The sequence below is a fragment of the Borostomias antarcticus genome (assembly GCF_949987555.1).
Source record: "Borostomias antarcticus genome assembly, chromosome: 20".
Lineage (NCBI taxonomy): Eukaryota > Metazoa > Chordata > Actinopteri > Stomiiformes > Stomiidae > Borostomias > Borostomias antarcticus.
Genome location: NC_140253.1, coordinates 20,020,719 through 20,026,923, shown reverse-complemented (window position 1 = coordinate 20,026,923; position 6,205 = coordinate 20,020,719).

Here is a 6,205-nt window from a genome sequence, read left to right as displayed (position 1 = left end):
TGGTCTACCTGGCACACAACTCGAGCTACCAACACATCATAGTGTTTAGCTAAAGAGGAAGAGGGCTCAAGCATGCCGGCAGCACATCCTCCCAGGAGACCCTCCACTGCTCCGGGGATGATAACCTCACGGCGAGGGCCCACCACAGTGTCAGTGCAGACTGTAACTGCTTGAGGCTTGCTCATCTCATTGGCGGGAATCAATGGTAATTTCTTACCCATGAGGCTGCAACTCTGTTCATCCAGATCAATTACTGCACTGTATTTGGAGAGGAAGTCATATCCCAACAGTATATCAGAGGTAGGTACGTCAGCCACCAAAAACTCCACTATCAAGGCCAGTGTATCAAATTGGCAGATAGTCTGCCATCGACCCATTACGCCCATACCTCCCCCGTTTGCTGCTGAGGCTTCCCCCAGAAACTCCATTAACTCTGCTCCCCCATTAGTCACCTGAAGCCAGGTTTGTTTAGGAATGATTGACACCTGGGCTCCAGTGTCAACTACAACATAGGTTGGTAACCCACCTACTTTGGCACGGAGGTAGACACCAGGTCCTTTCTGGTCACTGGAGGCCATTCCAGAAAAGTGGGGGGCTGGCATTTGGCCAGCTGTGCCCGCCCCCACTAGTTTCCTGGCAAGTAAGGGCAGTTTCGTTTTAAGTGCCGGTTGCACCCACATTCCCAGCATACTGCCATGCGTTCCTGATAGCTTCTATCTGGGCCCCACCCGTGAGAACATTGTGGTCGTGCTGCATTAGCCTGAGAGTTTGTGGCTGTTTGGGAAGACTGGACGGTCTGCTGCAACACCTTAACTTCCTGTCTCAGCCCCTCTACTACTCCTAGCAAAAGCTCCATTTGTTTGTCATTAGGGGACTTCTCCACTACACCCCGCACCTGGGTATCGGGGACCAGGTGTGTCTGCTCTAAGCTTCTGATGAGCTTGAGTTCCGAGGCAAGGTTAATAGCCTCTTCCAGGGTAGATGGTTTTGCACTGCGTAGATTTATCCTCAAATCTTCTTTGCCTACATGTTTTATGAAATGGTCTCTAGCAAAAAGCTCAGGAGTAGAATTATCTGCAGAAGGATAAGCTTTAGCAATCAGGCGGCGCAGGGCATTGCCAAATTCCCTTATAGTCTCATTATGGAGCCGCCTCCGTGCCAAAAAACTCGCTCGGTGCCAATCGGCACTGTCACAGGGCTCCAAACATTTCCCCATCGCCTCCTTCAGCTGTATATAATTGACACGTGACTCCGCTGGGAGCCCACTGTAAATATCTCTGGCTCTACCAGATAACAGCAATGCCATAAACTTTAACCCATCATCCCAACCATTTACGTCAGCTGCCATCTCGAAATGACCAACCCAATCCGACCATTCTCTGTCTGTACCGGTAAAGGTCTGAGGCATAAATACCGGACGCGCAGCAGCCGCGCCAGTGGGCACAACGTTATCAGGTTCATTCCCATTCATTTTTAACCGGAGGGGGAGTCAACCTACTTCCTAGTGGTGTGTTCTCATCCAGTGACAGCTTTTATAGGCTACTGATTTGATCCCACCGCTGCCACCAGTGAAGTAGACCCAAAATATTCAGTTGGGGGAATTATATGGGTTCTCGAGATTGCGCTGCCACCACCTTTTTTCCACCGGTTTGGTCCGGGAATGCACATCACATGGATGAGAATAAACACCACAATGACCAGGTTGTAGAAGTAGAAAAGTATCTTTATTATTACAATGAGTACCAAAAATTCATAGCCAAGACATATGGCATATATCCACGGTGGCCCGAATAACACCCTCCCACAGCTAGCCCCGCCCACCTGGAGCCAAGGAGATATACGTCGAGAAGCGCACCCCACACTCGCATAGAACCGCGATCACTGCAAATAAACTCAAACACCGGCCTTGAAACACAGCACAGCAAACTGAAGAGGGACACTGCCACTGCCCATTAACGAAATACACACCGGCCTGCCACACCAGCCAACACAGCAAACCAAAAGAGGACACTGCCACTGCCCATTAAATAAATAGCACGGCTCACACTGCCCACACAAAACAAGGACCCCCGTTCTACAAGTGAGCTGGGTTTGCGACAGGAAAGATGTTCTGGCCCATCCGTATAGTTTGCCAATGTCTCCAGCTGCATAAAATCATTACCCCCCGTACAAGTAAGAGTATCCAATTATAGGTCTATAACGAACAACATAATACATGAATAATTGGAGGATTAAAATACTCAGCTCGCCGAAGCGATGCGACCCCCCCTCCCCGAGGGGTCGGAGCAGAGACACCGAGCCGTGGGTTGGAACCGGTATGGGGGGAACCCGCTGGCTCCGTGTGGTGCCTATCTGAAGCGCTCCGTTGTCAATAGGAGGCTCCACTAACCCAAGCGAGAGCACGGCCTGCACAGCTAGTTCCCCGTCCATAACTTCACTCAACAGACTGCTGAGACTAGACTGCCTGGACGCGTACCTCCACCTCGCTACCCATCTTCACCGATGGCGACCCCTGATGGGACGCGATCGTCCGTCACCCCCCAGGTCGTGCAAGTGGAATTGGTTTAGTTCAGATCGACACACAAACTGTCCGTGCCAACCGACCACTGGCCGCTCTCCTCCTCCCTTTCCGTCTCTCCGCTCCCCCTTATTATGCCCAGAGGTCCAGACCAAAGTCGGCATGGCCAGGTGTTCCTAATCAGGTTCATCAATTTCCCTAATTTGCCCGAGTGGCAATTCCCAGTTTACCACAATAGTTTTGAGAGAGGTTATTGACGTGTGCTAAACAAATTCCCCTCTGGGGCAATAAAGGTTTCAATTCAATTCATTATCAGATGGTTTTGTATGCAAATTAAGGTATTGATGGATATGAATGATTCTCCCCTCATCACGTACACCCTCACTTTCCCTACTGCACTGTCTATCTCTCCCCCATCTAGTCAGGATCTCCCTGTGGAGAACTGACAGAGACTCCATGAGGGGGTGCAGATCCCTATTGATAAGGGGAACCCTTCTGCATTCTAGCGTATTGCCTACACTCCCTCTGGAAATGCCCTTTGCGGTTGCAGAAATAACAACGGTCATCTGATCGGTTAAACCTGCTGTTTTGTTTGAATTACCCTGATTACCTCTGTTCCCCCGATTGTTGTCGCTGTCCATTTTTCTGCTGATGCCCTGTGCGAGCATTGGTGTTGAAGTACCTAAGCTGTGCAGCCTGCAGCCTCACGTTGACTTTTCGGCGGCCTCCCGTTGTTCCTTGAGTAGATTGAAACGTTCTGCAAATCTGAAAACACCCACCACCTGTTCTAGGGGTTGGGTTTCCCAGTTCACACAAGAAGTCCGGACTTGGTCACTGAGGGCAGGGAGAGCATTGTTTATTAATTGTTGTTTCAACACAGTTTTGTAGTCATTGGCATTTTTGTTCATGCCAGAGTGGAGAGAAAAGGTTGTCTCCAGGCGCTCATAAAAATCATCAAAAGGCTCATTCAGTTTCTGTTTACAGGAGGAGATCAGGTCCCAGTTAGTTTGCGGAGGGAACCGGAGCCTGATTCTCTGCAGTAGCGCCATCACCCGAGCAGCAAATCCAGGATCATCAAAAGGCAACTTATCATCAAAATTACCCCCTCAGAGGCTATAGAAGGTATTGCAGAGGTACATGCATCTTTGTTAGAGCGTGGAGCCATTTCTGAGGTTGACAGCTCTCCTGTCAATTCTCCAATCCTCCCTGTGCGCAAAGCCTCAGGAGAATGGCATTTTGTTCAAGATGTGCATTGTGTTAATGAAGCTGTCATTGCTTGGACTCCTCTTTGTCCTAATCCTGTAACCCTCCATGCCTCCATTCCTTCATCAGCTGCTTTCTTTAGTGTTATTGATCTCAGTAATGCGTTTTTTTCTGTACCTGTACACCCTGATAGCAGACATTGGTTTGCTTTCCAGTTCAAGAACAAAACATATGTGTGGAATGTTATGCCTCAAGGATTTGTTGATAGTCCTTCTATCTACAATGCAGAGCTCGCGCGCAGCCTAGAAGGGTTTATTCCACCACAGAATAGCACAAGTATGTCCAGTATATGGATGATTTGCTTGTTGCTAGCTCAGACAAGGAGTCATGTATCAAAGACCCAAAAGCATTGTTGTTTTATTTAGCAGAGAATGGCCATAAGGTTTCCAAACACAAAATCCAGCTGGTGCGTGAACAGGTTACATACCTAGGTCACGTTATTTCTAAACAAGGGAAATCTTTAGGTAACAGCCGTGTAAAGGCTATCCTTGCTCTGCCCATGTCTACAACCAAAAAACAAATGATGTCTCTGCTAGGAATGGCAAACTATTGCCGGGCCTGGGTCCCAGATTTCGCTGAGCTCACACAACCCTTGTCCGATCTGGCCCACGGACGCAACCTTTCTCCCTCTGACTGAATCACCTGGACTGACGAAGCACGACTGACTCTAACGGCCCTTAAACAGAGGCTGTCTACAGCCCCTTGTTTGGGTCTCCCTGACTATGACAAGCCTTTCCACCTTTTCACAAATGAAAAGGACGGTTATATGTCCACCGTTTTAACCCAAAAGCATGGGGACCGGTACAGACCGGAAGCATACTACTCTAAAAGGCTCAATAGTGTAGTTAGAGGGTTAATCCCATGTCTAAGATCAGTGGCAGCGGCCACTGAAGCAGTATTGGGATGTGTCGACGTGGTAGCCATGCGACCGCTAATCGTGAATGTTCCACATGCTGTTTCTGCTTTACTTTTACAGGCAAAGACTTCACATCTGCATCCGGCAAGACTGTTACACTATCAGAATGTGTTACTAACCATGTCTAATGTTACTCTCCAGAGATGTACTGTCCTGAATCCAGCAACACTGTTGCCAACACCAGATGACGGACATCCACATGATTGTGTGGCTGTTATTGACTTAGTCAGTAAGCCACGCCCTGACCTCACTGATGTTCCTTTGTCTAACCCTGATTTTGAACTCTTTGTGGATGGTTCTGTCCAGCGATCACAAGCTGGTGAGCCTGTTGTTGCCTATGCGGTTACCACTGCTGATACAGCCAGACTTCCTAACCATCTTTCTTCACAGGCAGCTGAACTATTTGCGCTCACCAGGGCATGTACTGTATTTTAGCCAAGGGTAAGTCTGCTACCATCTACACTTATAGTGCATATGCCTTCAGCACAGTCCATGATTTTGCAATGCTATGGAGAAATCGTGGGTTCCTTACCTCAAGCGGTTAACCCATTGCTCATAATGTTTTGATTAACAATTTATTGCAAGCAATGTTGCTGCCATACAGTTTAGCAGTATGCAAATGCTAAGCTAATGCTAAAACCTCTGATCCTGTGTCCATAGGTAATACGGCTGCTGACTCAGCTGCTAAAGCGGCGGCGCTCTCCTCTTGCTCTCCTGTTTTGTCTATGTTGTCTCTCTCATCTGTGGATTCACAGGTCTCTCTCCCAACATTGGGAAAGGTATTCAAATGAAAATGTCAGCTCACCCAAGACCAGAGTCTCCGTGGGAACATGTTATGATGGATTTCATTGAACTTACACCATGCAAAGGTTATAAATATTGCCTTGTCTTAAAGGACAATGCTCGTTTTTGACAACCTGGACCTTATTTACGACATATTATAAGACGTTTGACTCACCGAGATCATTTTGGTGTAGTTCGGAGGCCTGTAGAAGAAATGTAAAATCCAGCGTGAGCCAGTATATCCATGTAATGGCGGTGGTGGGGGCACCGAGAATGCAGTTTCTAAAAATCTATTTTCTGCCGCGAAACGGTTGTTTTCATCAATCTGTCTTGATGAATCGCTAGTTTTGTGTAATTTTGAGTTTGTTAAATAACCTTGAGTTTGTTAATCTTTATTATGCTCCACCTAGTGGAGAATAGATTACTCCCTTTCCATATTTGTAGAATTAGGTTTTTACCAAGTCTATTTGATTATTTTTATGATATTTCATAATTTGATTATCCACATTGTTGATTCTTTCATTTTTATTATAGTTGTGGATGTTGAATCGACCACTTGCGTGCTCTTTTGATTATCTAACTAAACCCAGTTAGATTTTTCAATCATACGTACTGGGTTCAAAGCAAGGGTGTGTGTGTGCCTGTGTGTGTCTGTGTGCTTGTGTGTGACTATGTTCCTGTGTGTGTCTGTGTGAGTGTGTGTGTCTGTGTGAGCCTGTGTGTTC